Source organism: Balaenoptera physalus (assembly GCF_965194825.1).
Source record: "Balaenoptera physalus genome assembly, chromosome: 3".
In the NCBI taxonomy this organism is placed as follows: Eukaryota; Metazoa; Chordata; class Mammalia; order Artiodactyla; family Balaenopteridae; genus Balaenoptera; species Balaenoptera physalus.
Window position 1 is genome coordinate 55,926,807 of NC_138890.1, and position 23,027 is coordinate 55,949,833.

General features: G+C 37.5%; 1 long non-coding RNA gene across 1 annotated transcript in view; it reads right to left on the minus strand.

Annotated features, from left to right (window-relative positions):
* Positions 1-20,281, minus strand: part of LOC309657213 — a 140,615-nt gene extending 120,334 nt beyond the window's left edge. Inside the window, exons 1-2 of the long non-coding RNA XR_014261709.1 lie at positions 19,112-20,281; positions 14,526-14,626 (exon numbers count right to left, since the gene is read on the minus strand). This is a non-coding gene — a long non-coding RNA (uncharacterized lncRNA). The remainder of the gene's footprint in view (positions 1-14,525; positions 14,627-19,111) is intronic.
* Between the last annotated feature and the right edge of the window lie 2,746 nt (positions 20,282-23,027).

The following is a 23,027-nucleotide window of genomic DNA, read 5'->3' on the forward strand; positions in this document are numbered from 1 at the left end:
TTACTTGAGGGTAGAGGTTGCTCAGGGATGGAAATAAGATCTAACCTGGGACAATTAGACTCTTCCCAAGAAATTAAACAAAATTAGTGTAGGAGACTCTTTTTTTGCTCTGAGGGACTATGAGTATAAAGTTTATATAAGCTGGAGCTACAGCAGACTTTGTTCCCACCATCAGAGAAAGAGCTTATATAAGAATAAAGCCAGGCTGAAAAGCAAAAGTAGGATTGAGGGATACAAAGAGAGAAAAAATTGTGACTATTGTGCTTTAATCATAAGATCTAGCCAAGCCTGTAGCCTACTTTTCAGTATGTGAGTGAATAAGTCCTCTTATTTTTTTACATTAGTTAATATTCAATTACTGTTATTTTGAAGCAAAAGAATTCTAATTAACACAGGAGGAATCTAAAGAAATTGTCCCAGTATTGTCACTCTTTATATTAAACACTTTTATCTCTGAGGAAAATCACTGCAATCAGTTGGGAATTTAGTCACCCACTAGGAGATGGGGAAAAAAATCCCTGAAAAATTAAGGCATATAAAAATCTGTATCTCTATGACTTCCCTTTAACCTTAACCCCTGCAAGTCCTTTCTTTCCCTTTTTTTCTTTCTTTCCCCACCAGTTTTATTGAGATAAACTTGACACAAAATGTTGTATTAGTTTAAGATGTACGACATAATGATTTTATATATATATATATATATATATATATATATATATATTACTAAATGATTATCAAAGGAAGTTTTGTTAACATCTAACACCTCTCATAGTTACATTTTTTAAAGTGCAAAGTCCTGGAAATCCTTTTAAACTAAGTGTCTTATTTCTTTCCCAAATACATAACTTATCTCCCTCTGGATGGCCACTCCTATGACTCACACCACCATCCTCTCTCACCTCCATTCCAGCAGCAGCCTCCCAACTAGAGTCTTGTCCTCAACTGTCTTCATGCTCAATTCTCTGCCCAAAGCCAGGATGATTTCTCTGAAGTACAGTATGTATGATGCTAATCTTTTATCTGAAACATCCCTATCTCCCATTACTCTCAGAAAAAAGTCTGAATCCTTTCATTGACAGACCCTACTTTCTGGCCACCTTTATCTCTTTCAATTCTCCCTTAGTCCTCCTTCCTTCAGCACATTGACCTTTTTTTTTTTTTGTCTTTTTTTAACATCTTTATTAGAGTATAATTGCTTTACAATGGTGTGCCAGTTTCTGCTTTATAACAAAGTGAATCAGTTATACATATACATATGTCCCCATATCTCTTCCCTCTTGCATCTCCCTCCCTCCCACCCTCCCTATCCCACCCCTCTAGGTGGTCACAAAGCACTGAGCTGATCTCCTTGTGCTATGCGACTGCTTCCCACTAGCTATCTATTTTACGTTTGGTACTGTATATATGTCAATGCCACTCTCTCACTTTGTCTCAGCTTACCCTTCATGTTGCCCGTATCCTCAAGTCCATTCTCTAGTAGGTCTGCATTTTTATTCCCGTCTTGCCCCTAGGTAGGTTCTTCTGACCATTTTCTTTTTTTTTTAAGATTCCATGTATATGTGTTAGCATACAGTATTTGTTTTTCTATTTCTGACATGCTTCACTCTGTATGACAGTCTCTAGGTCCCTCCACCTCACTAAAAATAACTCAGTTTCATTCCTTTTTATGGCTGAGTAATATTCCATTGTATATTTGTGCCACATCTTCTTTAACCATTCATCTGTTGATGGACACTTAGGTTGCTTCCATGTCCTGGCTATTGTAAACAGAGCTGCAATGAACATTGTGGTACATGACTCTTTTTGAATTATGGTTTTCTCAGGGTATATGCCCAGTAGTGGGATTTCTGGGTCATATGGTAGTTCTATTTTTAGTTTTTAAGGAACCTCCATAATGTTCTCCATAGTGGCTGTATCAATTTACATTCCCACCAACAGTGCAAGAGGGTTCCCTTTTCTCCACACCCTCTCTAAAATTTATTGTTTGTAGATTTTTTGATGCTGGCCATTCTGACCGGAGTGAGATGATATCTCATTGTAGTTTTGATTTGCATTTCTCTAATGATTAATGATGCTGAGCATTCTTTCATGTGTCTGTTGGCAATCTGTATATCTTCTTTGGAGAAATGTCTATTTAGGACTTCTGCCCATTTTTGGATTGCATTGTTTGTTTTTTTGATATTGAGCTGCATGACTTGCTTGTATGTTTTGGAGATTAATCCTTTGTCAGTTGCTTCATTAGCAAATATTTTCTCCCATTCTGAGGGTTGTCTTTTCATCTTGTTTATGGTTTCTTTTGCTGTGCAAAAGCTTTTAAGTTTCATTAGATCCCACTTGTGTATTTTTGTTTTTATTTCCATTTCTCTAGGAGGTGGGTCAAAAAGGAACCTGCTGTGATTTATGTCATAGAGTGTTCTGCCTATGTTTTCCTCTAAGAGTTTGATGGTGTCTGGCCTTACATTTAGGTCTTTAATCCATTTTGAGTTTATTTTTGTGTACGGTGTTAGGGAGTGTTCTAATTTCATTCTTTTACATGTAGCTGTCAAGTTTTCCCAGCACCACTTATTGAAGAGGCTGTCTTTTCTCCACTGTATATTCTTGCCTCCTTTATCAAAGATAAGGTTACCATATGTGCATGCATTTAACTCTGGGCTTTCTATACTGTTCCATTGATCTATATTTCTGTTTTTGTGCCAGTACCATACTGTGTTAATTACTGTAGCTTTCAAGTTTAGTCTGAAGTCAGGGAGCCTGATTCCTCCAGCTCCGTTTTTCTTTCTCAAGATTGCTTTGGCTATTCGGGGTCTTTTGTGTTTCCATACAAATTGTGAAATTTTTTGTTCTAGTTCTGTGAAAAATGCCAGTGGTAGTTTCATAGCGATTGCATTGAATCTGTAGATTGCTTTGGGTAGTAGAGCTATTTACACAATGTTGATTTTTCCAATCCAAGAACATGGTATATCTCTCCATCTATTTGCATCATCTTTAATTTCTTTCATCAGTGTCTTATAACTTTCTGCATACAGGTCTTTTTTCTCCTAGGTAGGTTTATTCCTAGATATTTTATTCTTTTTGTTGCAATGGTAAATGGGAGTGTTTTCTTAATTTCACTTTCAGATTTTTCATCATTAATGTATAGGAATGCAAGAGATTTCTGTGCATTAATTTTGTATCCTGCTACTTTACCAAATTCATTGATTAGCTCTAGTAGTTTTCTGGTAGCATCTTTAGGATTCTCTATGTATAGTATCATGCAATCTGCAAACAGTGACAGCTTTACTTCTTATTTTCTGATTTGGATTCCTTTTATTTCTTTTTCTTCTCTGACTGCTGTGGCTAAAACTTCCAAAACTATGTTGAATACTAGTGGTGAGAGTTGGCAACCTTATCTTGTTCCTGATTTTAGTGAAAATGGTTACAGGTTTTCACCATTGAGGACGATGTTGGCTGTGGGTTTGTCATATACAGCCTTTATTATGTTAAGGAAATTTCACTCCATGCCTACTTGCTGGAGGGTTTTTATCATAAATGGGTGTTGAATTTTGTCAAAAGCTTTCTCTGCATCTATTGAGAGGATATTATGGTTTTTCTCCTTCAGTTTGTTAATATGGTGTATCACGTTGATTGATTTGCATATATTAAAGAATCCTTGCATTCCTGGGATAAACCCCACTTGATTATAGTGTATGATCCTTTTAATGTGCTGTTGTATTCTGTTTGCTAGTATTATGTTGAGGATTTTTGCATCTATGTCCATCAGTGATATTGGCCTGTAGTTTTCTTTGTTTGTGACGTCTTTGTCTGGTTTTGGTATCAGAGTGATGGTGGCCTCGTAAAATGAGATTGGGAGTGTTCCTCCCTCTGCTATATTTTGGAAAAGTTTGAGAAGGACAGGTGTTATATCTTCTCTAAATGTTTGATAGAATTTGCCTGTGAAGCCGTCTGGTCCTGTTCTTTTGTTTGTTGGAAGATTTTTAATCACAGTTTCAATTTCAGTGCTTGTGATTGGTCTGTTCATATTTTCTATTTCTTCCTGGTTCAGTCTCAGAAGGTTGTGCATTTCTAAGAATTTGTCCATTTCTTCCAGGTTGTCCATTTCATTGGCATATAGTGGCTTGTAGTAATCTCTCATGATCCTTTGTATTTCTGCAGTGTCAGTTGTTTCTTCTCCTTTTTCATTTCTAATTCTATTGATTTGAGACTTCTCGCTTTTTTTCTTGATGAATGTGGCTAATATTTATCAATTTTGTTTATCTTCTCAAAGAACCAGCTTTTAGTTTTATTGATCTTTGCTATCGTTTCTTAAATTTCTTTTTCATTTATTTCTTATCTGATCTTTATGATTTCTTTCCTTCTGCTAACTTTGGGGCTTCTTTGGTCTTCTTTCTCTAATTGCTTTAGGTGTAAGCTTAGGTTGTTTATTTGAGATATTTCTTGTTACTTAAGGTAGGCTTGTATAGCTATAAACTTCCCTCTTAGAACTGCTTTTGCTGAATCCCATAGGTTTGGGTCGTTGTGTTTTCATTGTCATTTGTTTCTAGGTATTTTTTGACATCCTCTTTGATTTCTTCAGTGATCTCTTGGTTATTAAGTAGTGTGTTGTTTAGCCTCCATGTGTTTGTATTTCTTACAGATTTTTTCCTGTAATTGATATCTAGTCTCAGCGTTGTGGTCAGAAAAGATACTTGATACAATTTCAATTTTCTTAAATTAACCAAGGCTTGATTTGTGACCGAAGACATGATGTATCCTGGAGAATGTTCCATGAGCACTTGAGAAGAATGTGTATTCTGTTGTTTTTGGATGGAATGTCCTATAAATATCAATTAAGTCCATCTTGTTTAATGTATCATTTAAAGCTTGTGTTTCCTTATTTATTTTCATTTTGGATGATCTGTCCCTTGGTGAAAGTGGGGTGTTAAAGTCCCCTCGTATGACTGTGTTACTGTCAATTTCCCCTTTTATGGCTGTTAGTATTTGCCTTATGTATTGAGGTGCTCCTATGTTGGGTGCATAAATATTTACAATTGTTATATCTTCTTCTTGGATTGATCCCTTGATCATTATGTAGTGTCCTTCTTTGTCTCTTGTAATAGTCTTTTTTTAAAGTCTATTTTGTCTGATATGAGAATTGCTACTCCAGCTTTGTTTTATTTCCATTTGCATGGAATATCCTTTTCCATCCCCTCACTTTCAGTCTGTATGTGTCCCTAGGTCTGAAGTGGGTCTCTTGTAGACAGCATATATACAGGTCTTGTGTTTGTATCCATTCAGCCAGTCTATGTCTTTTGGTTGGAGCATTTAGTCCATTTACATTTAAGGTAATTATTGATATGTATGTTCCTATTACCATTTTCGTAATTGTTTTGGGTTTATTATTGTAGGTCTTTTCCTTCTCTTGTGTTTCCTGCCTAGAGAAGTTCCTTTAGCATTTGTTGTAAAGCTGGTTTGGTGGTGCTGAATTCTCTTAGCTTTTGCTTGTCTGTAAAGCTTTTAATTTCTCCCTCAAATCTAAATCAGATCCTTGCTGGGTAGAGTAATCTTGGTTGTAGGTTTTTCTCCTTCATCACTTTAAATGTGTCCTGCCACTCCCTTCTCGCTTGCAGAGTTTCTGCTGAAAAATCAGTTGTTAACCTTATGGGGATTCCCTTATGTGTTACTTGTTGTTTTTCCCTTGTGGCTTTTAATATTTGTTCTTTGTATTTAATTTTTGATAGTTTGATTAATATGTGTCTTGGCGTGTTTCTCCTTGGATTTATCCTGTATGGGACTCTCTGTGCTTCCTAGATTTGATTAACTATTTCCTTTCCCATATTAGGGAAGTTTTCAACTATAATCACTTCAAATATTTTCTCAGTCCCTTTCTTTTTCTCTTCTTCTGGGACCTCTGTAATTCATATGTTGGTGCATTTAATATTGTCCTAGAGGTCTCTGAGACTGTCCTCAATTCTTTTCATTCTTTTTTCTTTATTCTGCTCTGCAGTAATTTCCACTATTTTATCTTCCAGGTCACTTATCCATTCTTCTGCCTCAGTTATTCTGCTATTGATCCCTTCTAGAGAATTTTTAGTTTCATTTATTGTGTTGTTCATCTGTGTTTGTTTGTCCTTTAGTTCTTCTAGGCCCTTGTTAAACGTTTCTTATATTTTCTCTATTCTATTTCCAAGATTTTGTATCATCTTGACTATCATTATTCTGAATTCTTTTTCAGGTAGACTGCCTATTTCCTCTTCATTTGTTAGGTCTGGTGGGTTTTTACCTTGCTCCTTCATCTGCTGTGTGTTTCTCTGTCGTCTCACTTTGCTTAACTTACTGTGTTTGGGGTCTCCTTTTTGTAGGCTGCAGGTTCGTAGTTTCTGTTGTTTGTGGTGTATGTCCCCAGTGGCTAAGGTTGGTTCAGTGTGTTGTGTAGGCTTCCTGGTGGAGGGGACTAGTGCCTGTGTTCTGTTGGATGAGGCTGGATGTTGTCTTTCTGGTGGGCAGGTCCATGTCTGGTGGTGTGTTTTGGGGTGTCTGTGGCCTTATTATGATTTTAGGCAGTCTCTGTGCCAATGGATGGGGGTTGTGTTCCTGTCTTGCTAGTTGTTTGGCATAGGGTGTCCTGCACTGTAGCTTGCTGGTCATTGAGTGGAGCTGGGTTTTGGCATTGAGATGGAGATCTCTGGGAGATTTTCACCATTTGATATTACGTGGAGCTGGGAGGTCTCTTGTGGACCAGTGTCCTGAACTTGGCTCTCCCACTTCAGAGGCACAGCCCTGACGCCTGGCTGGAGCACCAAGAGCCTTTCATCCACACAGCTCAGAATAAAAGGGAGAAAAAAAGAAAGAAAGAAAGAAGAAGATAAAATCAAATAAAGTAAAATAAAGTTATTAAAATAAAAAATAGTTACTAAGAAAAAAAAACTTAAGTAATAAAAAGAAAATGGACAGACAGAACCCTTGGACAAATGGTAAAAGCAAAGCTATACAGACAAAATCACACACAGAAGCATACACATACACACTCACAAAAAGAGAAAAAGGGAAAAAATATGTATATATCATTGCTCCCAAAGTCCACCTCCTCAATTTGGGATGATTCATTGTCTATTCAGGTATTCCACAGATGCAGGGCACATCAAGTTGACTGTGGAGCCTTAATCCGCTGCTTCTGAGGCTGCTGGGAGAGATTTCCCTTTGTCTTCTTTGTTCGCACAGCTCCTGGGGGTTCAGCTTTGGATTTGGCCCCTACTCTGCGTGTAGGTCACCTGAGGGCGTCTGTTCTTCGCTCAGACCAGGACGGGGTTAAAGGAGCAGCTGATTCGGGGCTCTGGCTCACTCAGGCCAGGGGGAGGGAAGGGTACGGATGCGGGGCGAGCCTGCAGCGGCAGAGGCTGGCGTGTAGTTGCACCAGCCTGATGCGCACCCTGTGTTCCCCGGGGAAGTTGTCCCTGGATCACAGGACTCTGGCAGTGGCGGGCTGCACAGGCTCCTGGGAGGGGAGGTGTGGAGAGTGACCTGTGCTTGCACACAGGCTTCTTGGTGGCGGCAGCAGCAGCCTCAGCGTCTCATGCCCGTCTCTGGGGTCCGCGCTGATAGCCGCGGCTCACGCCTATCTCTGGAGCTCATTTAGGCGGTGCTCTGAATCCTCTCTCCTCGCACACCAGGAAACAAAGAGGCAAGAAAAACTCTCTTGTCTCTTAGGCAGGTCCAGAGTTTTTCCCAGACTCCATCCCAGCTAGCTGTGGTGCGCTAACCCCTTCAGGCTGTGTTCACGCAGCCAACCCCAGTCCTCTCCCTGGGATCCGACCAAAGCCCGAGTCTCAGCTCCCAGCCCCCGCCTGCCCCGGTGGGTGAGCACACAAGCCTCTCGGGCTGGTGAGTGCTGGTCGGCACCGCTCCTCTGTGCGGGAATCTCTCCACTTTGCCCTCTGCACCCGTTGCTGCGCTCTCCTCCGTGGCTCCGAAGCTTCCCCCCTCCACCCCCCGCAGTCTCTGCCCGTGAAGGGTTTCCTAGTGTATGGAAACCTTTCCTCCTTCACAGCTCCCTCCCGCTGGTGCAGGTCCCGTCCCTATTCTTTGTCTCTGTTTTTTTTTTTCTTTTGCCCTACCCAGGTGCGTGGGGAGTTTCTTGCCTTTTGGGAGGTCTGAGGTCTTCTGCCAGTGTTCAGTAGGTGTTCTGTAGGAGTTGTTGCACATGTAGATGTATTTCTGATGTATCTGTGGGGAGGAAGGTGATCTCCGTGTCTTACTCTTCCGCCATCTTGAAGCTCCTCCCCCACATTGACATTTTTAAAACATTTCTTGAGTGTGCCATACTCTTTCTTCATTCTAGGCCTTTGCATATTCTGTTCTCTTTGCCTGGAATGCCCTTTCACCAATTATTCTCTAACATAGTTCCTACTCCTTTGTAGTGATTGAAAAATGTCCCCCCAAAATTCATGTCTACCTGGAGCCTCAGTATAAAACTTTATTTGTAAATACTGTCTTTGCAGAAGTAACTAGGATAATTATTGAAATGAGATTATATTAGATTAGGATGGGCACTAAATCCCATGAGGATGTCCCTGTAAGAGACAGACAAGGACATACAGAGATACAGAAAAGAAGGCAATGTGAAGATGGAGTCAGAGACTGGAGTGATGAATTTATAAGCCAAGGAAAGCCAAGGATTGCCTGCAACCACCTGAAGCTAGGAGATGGGCATGGGACAGGGTCTGTCTCAGAGGCTCCAGAAGGAACCTGTGTGGACACTTTGATTTTGGATTTTCAACCTCGTGAACTGTGAGATTACATTTCTGTTGTTTTAAGTTAACTACTTTGTGGGACTTTGTTACAACAACCCTAGAAAATCAATATATCTTTCTTTGGATATCACTGTACATGGTACCTCCTTTGCAAAACCTTCCCTTATACCACTAGTCTGAATCAAGTAGCCCTTTAATGTGTTGCCCTAGCATCTTCTATTTTTTTCCACTTCATTATGTTTAAATTTCTTTTTTGCTTTGCTTCCAGGAAGCTATACTACACAGCCTTTCACAGATGTGTGCCTAGGACCTATCACAGTGACCAGCATGTAACAGGTTTCCACAAGCATGCTCTGATTGATTTACTGTACCTTATTACTCTCTCTCCTTCTGGCACCTAGTAAAGTGGCTGCTACATAGCAAGTGCTCAGTAAATGTTGTTTACTCAGTGATGGATTCTGTCAGTTGGCTCATGCTGCTAGTAGTAGCGTGGACCATTGACTATGGCTCACACCCATCCTTAGCCTCACTAAAGTGTGTAGAGCTTGCCCAGAGGAGGTTCCATTTGTATAGCCCTTAATAATTCCACAATCCCTTCTCACCCAAAACTGAAGGTGGATGTCCAAAAGCCCTGTGAATCTTGTGTAACAACTGTTCTTATAACCAATTTGAGGGAAAAAAGCCAGATCTTATAACTAGACAGTCACAGTAGAACTGAGAAGTTCTGATTCCATATTCATCATTCCTGCCACTGAATTCTATGACCCTGTTAACACTGGCACAAAAACAATCCAATCTTTCAATTATCCATTTAAACAAAACGCTTTTACTGATCCTTGTGACAGGTAAAGGAAAAACTGTTGAGAGGGCTTAAGCAAGATGACAGGGAGTATAGGGCAATAGGATTCTAAGGGCATATATCCCAGGAGAATCTCAAGTGATGGCAGATAGTCATAGCTCTCATATGAGCTCTTGTTAGTCTTCTTGGTCATTTCCAGATGTGTCCTACCTCATCAGAAACATGCTATGGAGCCAGCAAACCAGTAGGTAATGTGAAAACTAAATGGAAAAAGAAGTAAAAGAAGAACTAGAGAGTGCATACTTGTTCTGAATAAAACAAGAGGAAATGCAATTGTGCATTACAATGAGTCAGTGTTCTACAAAAGCGATGGAGTTGGCCATGTGATTGAGAGTGAAAAGCAAAGAACTTTGGTAGTGGAGAGGAAGGCAAAAATAGCAACATATTTTTTCTTTCAAAATTCCACTTGAGGAGTAGTTGGAAGCTAGTCAGGCCTGGGATTTCCAGATTTCTCCTGAGATGAATAAATGATGTTTGCTCTCTTTGTGTGTGTGAAATAAGCTCACAGAAATATATGTATATCTCCATAGTATATCTGTCCCCTGAGAGAAGAAAAAACTTTTTTTTATTTGTAAGACTGAAACAGAAAATGTGTTGCAACTGTACACACTCTTTGGGAATGGAAAATTCAAGACACTGTGTATGTTACATAGGTTCAGACAGGAGGAGCAAAGAAGTCTCTGCATTTTTACTGCAGGTGGTACCCTGTGTGGTTAAATGCATAGGTTTTGCAGTTACACTGACTTTGTACAAATCTTGGATCTATTACTAACTCATCTGTATAGGCTTGTACAAATAATTTCATTTCTTCATGCCTCAGTAGAAATCTATAAAATGGGGACAAATAATATACATAATTTATAGGGTTGAGATAAGCGTAATAGGAATTATGACATAAATAATGTAAAATAGTACACAGCATGCAGTAAACACTCAATAAATATAAGCCCTTAGTTTTAATGTTTATCCTATGTGGATTCAGCAATAAAAATATAAAGGTGAAAGAGAACTATGCACAATAGTCAAATGCTCGTACTATCGGGACTGGAACACCCTGTGCCTTGTTGGTTGTGTGCTATTAGGGAGTGATTTAATTTCTCTAAGCCTCATTGTCTTCTTTGGTAAGATAAGATGATGATAATACCTTTCTCACAAGGTTGTTTTGTTATATAAAACACTTACTTGATTACCTGGCACATAGTACAAGGTCTACAAATGGCAGCTCTTTCTATTACAGAGTCAGAATTCTTCTGAATTGGCTGGGAGAACTGATTGCTTTAGCAAAACACAGTATGTAAAGCAGTAAAGCTTTTCATTCCATGGGCCACTAAGAGGAAAAGCCCTTTAGTTCAGTTCTTTAAAGAAAAAAAAAAAAAAAAAAAAGCAAATAAACAAGCCAACAAAGGAAATAACCTTGCTGAAAAAAGATGAAAGAAGATATTGAATTTTTAATAGTAGAGTAAGGCATGTTTCTGGGGGGTGTGTGTGTGTGTGTGTGTGTGTGTATGTTCCTCCTATAGGTATCAAAGTGATAGTAGGTGTTCCTCTGTCACACTTTATTTGGGGATAGAACAAATACTGAGGTTGCACAAACCTCCTTTGTAGAGGCAGCTCAACTGATGTAGCCATGTGCTGGTGCGTTCATTGGAAGCCTATACAGTTTTGAAAAACTTTTAAGAGGAGAGCATGGAGGTGGTCAATGATTAAAATGTTTCACAAAATTCAGCTTTCAGTTGGAACTAAAAATGTAAATTCAATATGAAATAGCATAGCTAAGCATCAGGGTCTGACAGCTGAGGTCCCACCATTAAGGCAAGAAAGTATTCCTGTGGATACCCCTTGAGGTGGCTTGAAAGCTATGCTAAGAGTCAGGGTGGAGGAACAGTAACTATTCTTAATAAACACATATATATCAGGAACTACATTGAGTATTTTCCTCCATCTAATCCCTATCATAAGGCTCTGAGATATGTAACATGATGGGTATTTAAGATCAGATATTTGGATTCAGGTAGGCTGGGGTTCTAATCTCAGCTCTTCCAACTTCTACCTGGGTGAACCTGGGCACAGTAAGCCTCCATTTTATCATGGGGCTAATAAAGCTGCCTTCCTGGGCTCTTCTCAGGGTTCTATAAAACAATGAACGCAAAGATCCTAGCACAATGCCTGCCACATAGTAACTGGTCAATAAAAGGAAGTTACAACCCGTGTTGTTATCCTCCTTTTACAGAAAAGAAAATTATGACTTAGGAGAGGGCACAAAAGGCTAAAACGAAAAATCTTAATTAATGGAGAATTTTGCAAGATGATATGAAATCCATGTTATTTCTAGGTACTACCAAGTTTCTCAATTCTCAGTCCACAGCCATGTTTATGGAGAATTTCCTCAAGAGCTCCCACACCCATCTCCTCATGCTGTGACACTTAACATTCTCCTTCCTTACAGTAACAACAAGACTTACTGCCACATGTGCAATATTTACCATGTAGCAAGTTTGGCACTAAATTTTTATATGCATTATTTTCAATTTATTGCAATAAGTATCTATGAGGTAGATATTGTTTTTGACATTTGAAGATGAGGTAAGTAGAGCATAGAGAGAATAAATAATTTGCCCCAAATCTCACAAACAAGATAGTAGGAGAACAGGGATTTGAAGTCGGTTTGTTAAACTTTAAAGCTCATACTCATAACACATCACTCCCAATATTAACCTGTAGCCTTCTGCTATGTTATTGGATCTGAGACACTGAAATAAAATTTAAATAAAAGAATGAACATTGAGTGCCCTTTTTAGGATCCAAAGACTCAGTAAATATAGACTTGATAAAATATGACACATATGCCACTACAAGACCCTGCTTGGATACTGAAAACGATGTAGCATCAGAATTCTTTTCAACAGAGATTCATGATCAATCTGAGTTCATAAACAAAATGTATATTGTTTGCAATCTCACATCTATTTTGGCGGGCTCCTTTTTTACAGGAGGATATGCATATCCTGAGAAGGAAAGTTATTTTCCCAAGATAATGCTATCCCAAGACAGCATGTCAATGGCAGATGCAGCCTGGGAACTGGATCCCAGACTTCCAGCACGTGCTCTTTCCACTAATCCCCAGCACTTATTCTGACTTGTTTTGCTCTAGGGAGACTCTGCTTGTGATTGGGCAGCCTTTGGAAATCACAAGCAAGAAGCCACTAATAGCACACACCCTATCTGAGTATTTGTGAATAAACCTCCGACTCTTGCCATGGAGAGGATATACACTACTTTTCAGTTAATATTTCTGTATGGTTCTAAGCCTCCTATTAGCCTTTTGCTAAAATAGGGCTCATATAACCTGGTTTCAGATACAATCCATAGGTTAATTCATGTGCTTTGATCTGTCCTAGTTATAAATTGCTTGTTAAGAGGAATGTAAATTAGATCGGCGGCTGCTTGCAACATCTCAGAAGGTATCAAAATGTATACTCTGGTGAAATAGCATCTGTAGTAGTCACGATAGGCTAACTGCTATAAAAAGAATAGTTCCTGAGCTAAGGGCTTAATACAATAAAAATTAGTTTTTCACTGTCTGAGGTAGGTTGGTGGCCAGGAAAGGATTGATAGTGGAGGGAGGCTGTATTTCATGCAGTAATTCAGGGTCTGATGTAACTCTGCACTCAGCAGGTAGATGGGAAAAGAGAAAGAAATTGGGGATTCCTGTGGAAGGTTTTTTATGGGCTAGACCTCAAAGTCATACCCATTTCTTCCTACTTCCATTGTCTAGGGCCCAATCCCATGATCAAAATTAATCATAAGGCAAGATGGGTAATGCGGTGTCTACCTGGGTGCCCAGGAGGCAAAAGTGTTGGTACACAGCTTGCTAGTGTGTCTGCAACAGCCAGCAAACTCCCTCCCCATCACAATTCATACGCATATAGACACACACACTTACAGAACTGGCCTGAATGAGGGGACGTTCAAACCTTGGCCATAACATTAACAAAGAAAACAAACAAGAAATCAGCCTAATAGTTATTTTTCATCTGGGCATGAGCTTTTAAACATTTGAAACAGGGGAGGAGAAATATGTATCAATTTTAGATATGAATTATTTTTTATCCATTAATTCTGATTCTAGGTACTCATCTGAAGTTAAGTAAGTAGAAGATGCACAAGAATATGTGTAAAAAGATGCTCATTACATCTTTACTGGAATAGGAAAATAGTAGATTAAAATGCACATAATAGAAGATTGATTAGGTAAATTATGGTGCATTTATACAACGTAGTACTCTGTGGCTTTATATACAATAAAGTATTTCCACATACAGTAACATTTCTATAATAACAAGTAGCAAAATAACAAATACAGTAAGTTCTATACATTCATCAGTGCCACCCTAGGCCGCAAGTACTATGTGAAGGCTGTACGGTAGAACTGTACAACACAGCAGCCCTGGCAATACCTAAATCAATATCTATGTTTATATCTCTGTCTATATGTAACTCCTCTCAGTTCTATCCAGTAGATAGTGCTTTACAAACTTGGGGAACAAATGTAGTCCCATCTCTTTTATTTTACTCAATTAATTGCTGAAGTTTCCACATACCTTAATTGCAGAAAATCCAGAATCTCCATCAAAAGGCTCTCCGATCCCTTTGAATAATCCAAGAAAGTTGGGAGCATGGATGGCGCAGATGTGGGGATGTGTGGAATATTTGGTTTCCATTCCCTGGGGGAAGTACACTACAGTACACTGCTTCCCTATGGAGTTACTGACAAAAGCTGCACACGGCCTGAGACACAGTGTTGGTCTTCTTCTCTACTTTGGCATCAGGCACAACCCACTATCACAAAAGCTTTTAGGTGATAGACAGCTTTTCTCTAAATTCTCAAAACAAAAATTGTCAAATTGCATGAACTGTCCCTTATTAGAGATATTACTCACCAGTTCTTCTGAGGGATTGTTTCCTCAATGATTGCCCATCATTTTGTCCTTCTAAGGAAGGCTCTCTAAGGAATTTCAAAGTGTGCCCACGTGAGCTCTTCCTGGAGGAGGGGAAGGGAGAAATTTCATCAATGATTAGTGATTCTGGCATCACTCACACAAGAAAATAAACAGGCAAAAATCTCACAAACGTAACAGGTGTTTATATGCACTTGTATAAAATCCTTCTTTCTCTTCACAGATCATATATATGTATTATGCATATACATTTTTATATATGATCTATAAAATCTATACATGATATATATGAAGAGAGAGATGTCAGGAAGGATGTTTCCCAAATCATACCAGTTATTGTCTCTAATAGTGATGTTGTTTTGCTTTTAACATCCTTACTGGAGTATAATTGCTTTACAATGGTGTGTTAGTTTCTGCTTTATAACAAAGTGAATCAGCTATACATATACACATATCCCCATATCTCCTCCCTCCTGCATCTCCCTCCCTTATTTTTACTTATTTATTTATAACTAAAATTGCATTTATTTTACATAATTTTAATGTAAAAATCCCTCTTCCTTGCATTTTTACATGCTATATTTTGTCTTCATTTAGCATGGTGTGTGGGAGTAATTGAATGTGCATGGGTTCATATTTGAGTAAATCCATGTTTAAATGTGTTTTAAGTACCTCAGGGGAAAAGTGTTAGGACAAAGATTATTGAGTGGTATGTTAGTGCTTAAAATTGAAGCAAATTGAGGATCTGAAAGGATGTGGGTGAAATGTGGTTACTTCTCTAAGCAATTTTAAATATATGGCTCCTTCTCTTTCTCATTAATAGCCATGTCTCTGTTCACGTGCCATCATCTTAGTCCTCTCCCTCCAGCCTTTACAGAGAAGTGCTAGTCATCAGTTGTGGTGACATCACATTATGCTTGTGGGAATAAGGCCACTCACTAAGTTTGCCACAAACAGCATGCTGATCATACAGATATTTGGAAACCTGCAGATGGTGTCCCTGTAAGTTTACGGCCCCAGAAAAATGGAATTCAGGCAAGGTTTGGGCCAGAAACTCTTGGGGACAAGGATATATTATTGTTTCACTGTTTCCCACAGAACTTGGCAATGCTTGCACATAGTAGGCCTTCAATGAGTATTTGTCGAACTGAATTGACCTGAATTACTTTATTATTTAGAAGTTAATCTGCTTCTTTCAGGGCTTGCAGTATCTCATTTTTTTCTCTTCCCATGTAAAGTTTCAAAATATTTCAAACAAAGAAAATTAAGGCCAATTCTGAGAATATCTGGCACTGTTTAATGGACCTTGAGCAACACAAATGAAAAGATGTCCTAGTGGCTCTAGTTTAAAAAAAATAAATTCTTTCTTAGCAAGCAGTCCACTGGGAGCTATAAAAGAATGAGAATGCTTTCTGGGGGAAAGCTTCAGGGAGGTGGAAAGATGTTCAGGTGACCGAGTAAATAGATTCTACTGACAATCTTTCCCAGGCGGGAGAGTTGCCTCTGGAGCACATTATTTGTTATCAAAGCCCGCCAGAAGCAGTGTAGCTGAGGCAAGACTCAGATTTCAAACTCTTCTGGTTTGAACATGATGGAAGATCCCTGGGTAATTTGGCTTCTGACTGAAGGTTTGGGGGATCCTGAGCCTTTCCTGAGTCCTGGCTGAGGTAGACAGAGCTGATCTTCAAAGCTCCCTCAACTTATTTCCTGAAGTTACAATCCAGCTCTATGTGGGCTGTGACAAAATTTCCCCTCCAACCATCCTCTGGCTGTGAGCTGCTGCTGCCTTGAGTCACCTACTGATTTAAGTAAGATTTTTTTTAAAAAATTAAAAACAAGCTTTATTTCCTAATACAAAGATATGTTTTCATTGTAAAAAATTAGAAAATTATATACTTAAAAAGAACAAAACTAAAGAGTACCTATAATCTCACCGAATACATACACACACACACACACACACACACGTTTGAGTCCATGATTCAGAGTAGAATTTTATGTATTATAGTATGATTAATATACATAAACCTTTAACATATATTCACACATATATACATCTTCAATAATATCTTAGTATCAGGGAAAAATGTACTATAACTGATTTGTCTCATCTCCTTTTTTGGTTGATATTTTGCTCGCTTTCAACTTAAGCAGGGAGTAGATGACTAAAAAAGAGGCAGGGAGGAATCTCAACTGGTGGGCAGACAGATATTTGGGGTGTCAAGGGAAGGTATTACCTAAAAGTCTTTAAATCTTGTTCATTCTTGGAAGAACCAGTTCTTTTCAAGACACTACTGTTTAATTTCCAAATAATTAATTACATTTAGCAAAAGATTCAAGAAGATTTTACAAGGATTTCTCAACTTCATAGAACCTTATTTTGAGAGACTCAAATGTTTCAATGTCTATGTATCTAAAATTTTAAAATAATAAAACACACCCACACTCAAACACACACAAACACTATTTGGGATCAGGACCTCCACTTAGATCACTGGTTTGGACATATTCCTCCTCCTCTAATGGGAAAAATTTCCTCATTTGTAAAATAAGGAAAGTACTACATGGACTTTTCTAATCTCATGTTTGAAGTTGTATTAATCTAAGATTTAAAAATCTCTAAAAATTCCAATACATATTTCTTAAATTTTTTTTGGAAAGGCCATTAGAGTAGTATTTAGAAGTCAAAATACGTGGTTAAATCAATTCTTTTCACAAAACTGGAAGACATTAATAAATTTGCTGTTTTAAAATGGTAGGAGTAGGTAAAGGAACATATGAAAACAAGATTTTGACAAGGCTTTTAAAAATCTATGTGCATGTTGTATGATCAAAAGTATCTCCTTTGCTTTCTTCTGCTTCTAATTTAGGATGCTAATGTTACTTGATGTGACTTTTACAGTTGTGTTGTCTATATAGTCTTATATTTTGAATTCTGTGAAACAGTTCTCCATGTGAATGAGAACAATTCAAGAAAAGTCACAGCTCTCTCTCTGATTTCTCTCTAAAGAGACACCTATAGTTTTATATTCAAACAGAACAGATGATACAGATACCTTGACAGCACTGCCTATGGACTTTTTAAAACGATGACTGCAAGTAGATATAAGTGAATGTCAAAATGGCAGGTTCAGACAGAGATATGAAATGGTTCTACACAGTAGAGAGGCAGCTTTGACATAGTGGAAAGATGTTTGATATCCAAAGGCCTAGATTCAATTTTTGGGTCTGTGAATCCCTATTCAAGGGAACTTGGGCTAGGCCTTTAACTCTCTTACACAGCAATATAGTACTTCTCTCAATGTGTGAACATATGAATCAGATATAATAATGAATGGAAACAAAAACAAAGTATATCAAAATTTGTGGATTTAAGTTAAATCAGAAATTATTATTAGAAAAAAAGAAAGATACAAGATTAGTGATTGAAGTGTGCATCTTAAAAATAAAGTAAAAGATGGGAAAATTAAACACAAAGTAATAGAAGAAAGGGAAAAATAAGAACGAGAGCAAAATCGATGAAATAGAAAACTGATAAAATAGAGATTATAAGAACCTAAAGTTGATTCTTTTAAAAGATTAATAAGATTAATAAAACTTTAGCTAGACTGATCAAGCAAAAAGAAAAAAAACCACAAATTAACCTTATCAGTAATGAATAAGGGGATCACTATTTAGATTCCCCAGTCATTAAAAAGTTAACAAGGGAATTTTACATACAACTTTATAATAATAAATTTGTCAATAAAATAAATACACAAACCTTGTAACTGACAAACTGGCAATATTGACATGAGAGGAATTAGAAAATATCGATAGTCCTATAAATGTTTTTAAAACCACTTAATTTATAATGAAAATGTTTATTATTGTATTATCTTAACATCCTTGTTCAAAACTGATTGACCATAACTGTACTGGTTTATTTCTGGATTTTCAATTATATTCCAGTAATCTGTATCTTAATCCTTATGCCACTACCATACTTGGTTACTGTTACTTTGTAGTAAGTTTTGAAATTCAAAAGTGTGAATCCTCCTACTTGGTTCTTCTTTTTCAAATTGCTTTGGCTATCTGAAGCTCTTTGCAATTTCATATGAATTTTAGAATCAGCTTTTACATTTCTATAAAAATAGCTGTTGGAATTTTGATAAGGATTGCATTAATTTGTAGATCATTTTGGGTAGTATTGATATCTTAACAATATTAAATCTTCCTACCTATGAACATGAAATATCTTTCTATTTTTTTAGGTCTTTAATTCTCTTCATCCATGTTTTGTGTGAGATGTATGTGTGTGTGTGTGTGTGTGTGTGTATCAGATAAATAAATATATATGTCTGCAATGTGTGTGTATATATATATATATATATATATATATATATATATACATTGACATATGTTGAAAATTCCAGAAGACAATGTTATAATTTTTGCTTTAAAAAATTATACAAAGTATTTAAGAGGAAAAATCATTTTTTATATTTATTCATTTCTCAGATATTTACCACCTCTGTTCCTTCTATATTTGTAAAAATTCAAGTTTTCCTTTAGCATGATGAACTTACATCAGCATTTCTTGCAGAGGGTTGACAACACGTCTGTTAACTTTTCATCATCTGAGATGATCTTTCTTTTGCTTTCATTCCCAGAGAATGTGTTTGTTGGATATAGAATTCTGTATTGATAGTTCTTTTATTTAAGTACTTCAAAGATGTTTTCCACTATCTTCTGGTCTCTGTTATTTCTGTTCATCAAAGACATCATGAAAAACAATGAATAGGCAGGCTACATACTGAGAGAAAATATTCATAATACTTATTTCTGAAAATGGACTTGTATCCAGGTTATATAAAGAACTTAACAACTCAATTATGTAAATACAAATAACTCAATAAAATTTGGTGAAAAGTCTTCAATAAAATCTTTACAAAGGAATATTACAAATAACCATTAAGCATGTGAAAACTGTTCAACATTATTAGTCAGTAACAAGATGCAAATTAAAACCACAATGGGATTCCACTTCACACACAGTAGAATTGCTAAGACTGACAAAAGAAAATATTGAAAAAAGTGTGGAACATGAGAAGTTTTATACTTTGCTGATACAATTATAAACTGGTATATCTGCTTTGGAAATTGTTAGTTTCTTTTAAAGTTAAATATACATCTGTCCAATGACTCTTCAGCTTCACTGATAGGTATTTACCTGAGAGAAATAAAAACATATGCCCACATGTAGACCAGGATAAGAGTATCCTTGGTAGTTTTCTTGATAAAAGCCACAAGCTGGAAACCAACCAAATGCTCATCAGCAAGAAAACGATTAAACAAATTATGGTATATTAATAAAATGGAAAATAATTCAGCTGTTTATACACACAATAACAATATTCTCAAACGTATATTGCTGAGCATTCTGTGGCTCACATAAAAAAGCATATATTGTCCATAATTTTGTTTGTATAAAGTTCTAGATCAGGCAAAGCTATGGTGATAGATATATGGTGATACATGATAGAAGTTTTGTTGCCTCTGGGGGGAGACTCAGGAAAGGCAGGAAACTTTGATATTAGTGTAGGTTACATAGTTGTCTGTATTTGTCAAAATTAGTGAACTGTATACTTTAGATCTGTACATGTTACTTTATTTAAATTGTACCTCAATTTTTTTAAAAGAATAAGGCATGAACAAAAGTGATCAGAGACTATACAAAAAAGGAAGTTTTAAAAGTTGACGAGGGCTTCCCTGGTGGCGCAGTGGTTGAGAATCTGCCTGCTAATGCAGGGGACACGGATTCGAGCCCTGGTCTGGGAAGGTCCCACATGCCACAGAGCAACTGGGCCCATGAGCCACAATTACCGAGCCTGCGCGTCTGGAGCCTGTTCTCTGCAACAAGAGAGGCTGCGATAGTGTAAGGCCCGCACACTGTGATGAAGAGTGGCCCCCACTTGCTGCAACTAGAGAAAGCCCTCGCACAGAAACGAAGACCCAACACAGACAAAAATAAATAAATAAAATAAAAAATAATCAAAAAAAAAAGTTGACGAGCTTTAATTCAACAATATCTGAGGTTAATTTGAAAGAAGACATTCTGAACATAAACCTCTCACTTGAAAATCCAAAATATCCACATGATGCAGTTACTCCAGATAAGTCATAATGAGCTGGGTTCCTAGAGTCATGGTATGTTGAAGTTCCCTTGACAAACTAACCCAAGCAGTCATCATTCTACTCACAAAAGCACTACAATATCTGTTGGAAGAGAGCTTCTAGTTTTGGATTTGTAAGTACAGAAAAAATAGAGGCTATAAAAGAGAAAGTGGTTTTTCACCAGGCTGCTAACTTTCCACTGATGAAAATCCTTCAACATGTCGCTCAATAAGTATAGATATAGAAGAAATATACCAATTTTTTGTAATTCTGGGTCCAAACTGGTTGATTAATATCTATCTACCTATTCTACACACACATATACATTTATTACAATCTTGCATGTTGAAAGAGAATGAGGGAGACAGTGGGTTAATACAATAATAGTAATATATAGACAGGCTATTATATACATTCTCAATTAATAGTCTTCTGTTTTCTTCCCATGCCCTATTTCCTAGTCAGTTTCAACACACTATCTCATGTCCATTTCAATCTGCCATCTGCCTTAGCCACACCATGGGAATGGCTCTCATGGTCACCAATGATATATACTTGGCTATATCCAGTGGATACTTCTCAGTTTCTAGTGATGACAACCTCTCTATTAAAGTACCTTAGTGTTTCATAATTTCCCCTCTCCATTTCAGGATGCTTTTCGTAACTCCTTTTTGGGCTCATCTGCCTCTACCTAACCATTAAAACTTGGCATTGTTCAAGCCTAGGTCCCACACTCTGTGTTCTTCTCAGTCTATAATCTCTTTATGAGAAACATCAACCATCTATAGCTTCATTCCTCTCTAGTTCATATTTTCTTCTGGATCATTTTTTTTTTCTGAAGGTCATACATGCATATCTAACTCCCTAGAGAAATGTCAATTTGGATGGCTCAAGATGCCTCATTCTTTTTTTTTTTTTTTAATTTTGTCATAAATCTTTTTTTAAATTTAATTTTATTTTTTTATACAGATTTTTATTAGTTATCTATTTTATACATATTAGTGTATACGTGTCAATCCCAATCTCCCAGTTCATCACACCACCATCACCCCCACCCCACTTTCCCCCCTTGTTGTCCATACGTTTGTTCTCTACATCTGTGTCTCTATTTCTGCCTTGCAAACTGGTTCATCTGTGCCATTTTTCTAGATTCCACATATATGTGTTAATATACCATATTTGTTTTTCTCTTTCTGACTTACTTCACTCTGTATGACAGTCTCTAGGTCCATCCATGTCTCCACAAATGACCCAATTTCATTCCTTTTTATGGCTGAGTAATATTCCATTGTATATACGTACATCTTCTTTACCCATTCATTGGTTGATGGGCATTTAGATTGCTTCCATGACCTGGCTATTGTAAATAGTGTTGCAATGAACATTGGGGTGCACGTGTCTTTTTTTTTTTTTTTTTAAGAAGCCACCTGTGCTTGACTTTTCTTTTTTTTTTTTTAATTAATTAATTATTTATTTATTTATTTTTGGCTGTGTTGGGTCTTCGTTTCTGTGCGAGGGTTTTCTCCAGTTGTGTCAAGAGGGTGCCACTCTTCATCACAGTGCGTGGGCCTCTCACTATCATGGCCTCCCTTGTTGCAGAGCACAGGCTCCAGACACGCAGGCTCAGTAGTTGTGGCTCACGGGCCCAGCTGCTCCGTGGCATGTGGGATCTTCCCAGACCAGGGCTTGAACCCCTGTCCCCTGCATCGGCAGGCAGATTCTCAACCACTGCACCACCAGGGAAGCCCCCATGTGTCTTTTTGAATTGTGGTTTTCTCTGGGTATAAGCCCAGTAGTGGGATTTGCTGAGTCATATGGTAATACTATTTTTAGTTTTTTAAGGAACTTCCATAGTGTTCTCCATAGTGGCTGTATCAATTTACATTCCCATCAACAGTGCAAGAGGGTTCCCTTTTCTCCACACCCTCTCCAGCATCTGTTGTTTGTAGATTTTCTGATGATGCCCATTCTAACCAGTGTGAAGTGATACCTCATTGTAGTTTTGATTCGCATTTCACTAATAATTAGCAATGTTGAGCAGCTTTTCATGTGCCTCTTGGCCATCTGTATGTCTTCTTTGGAGAAATGTCTATTTAGGTCTTCTGCCCATTTTTGGATTGGGTTGTTCGTTTTTTTAATATTGAGCTTCATGAGCTGTTTATATATTCTGGAGATTAATTCTTTGTCCATTGATTCATTTGCAAATATTTTCTCCTATTCTGAGCATTGTTTTTTCATCTTGGTTATAGTTTCCTTTGCTGTGCAAAAGCTTTTAAGTTTCATTAGGTCTCATTTGTTGATTTTTGTTTTTATTTCCATTATTCTGGG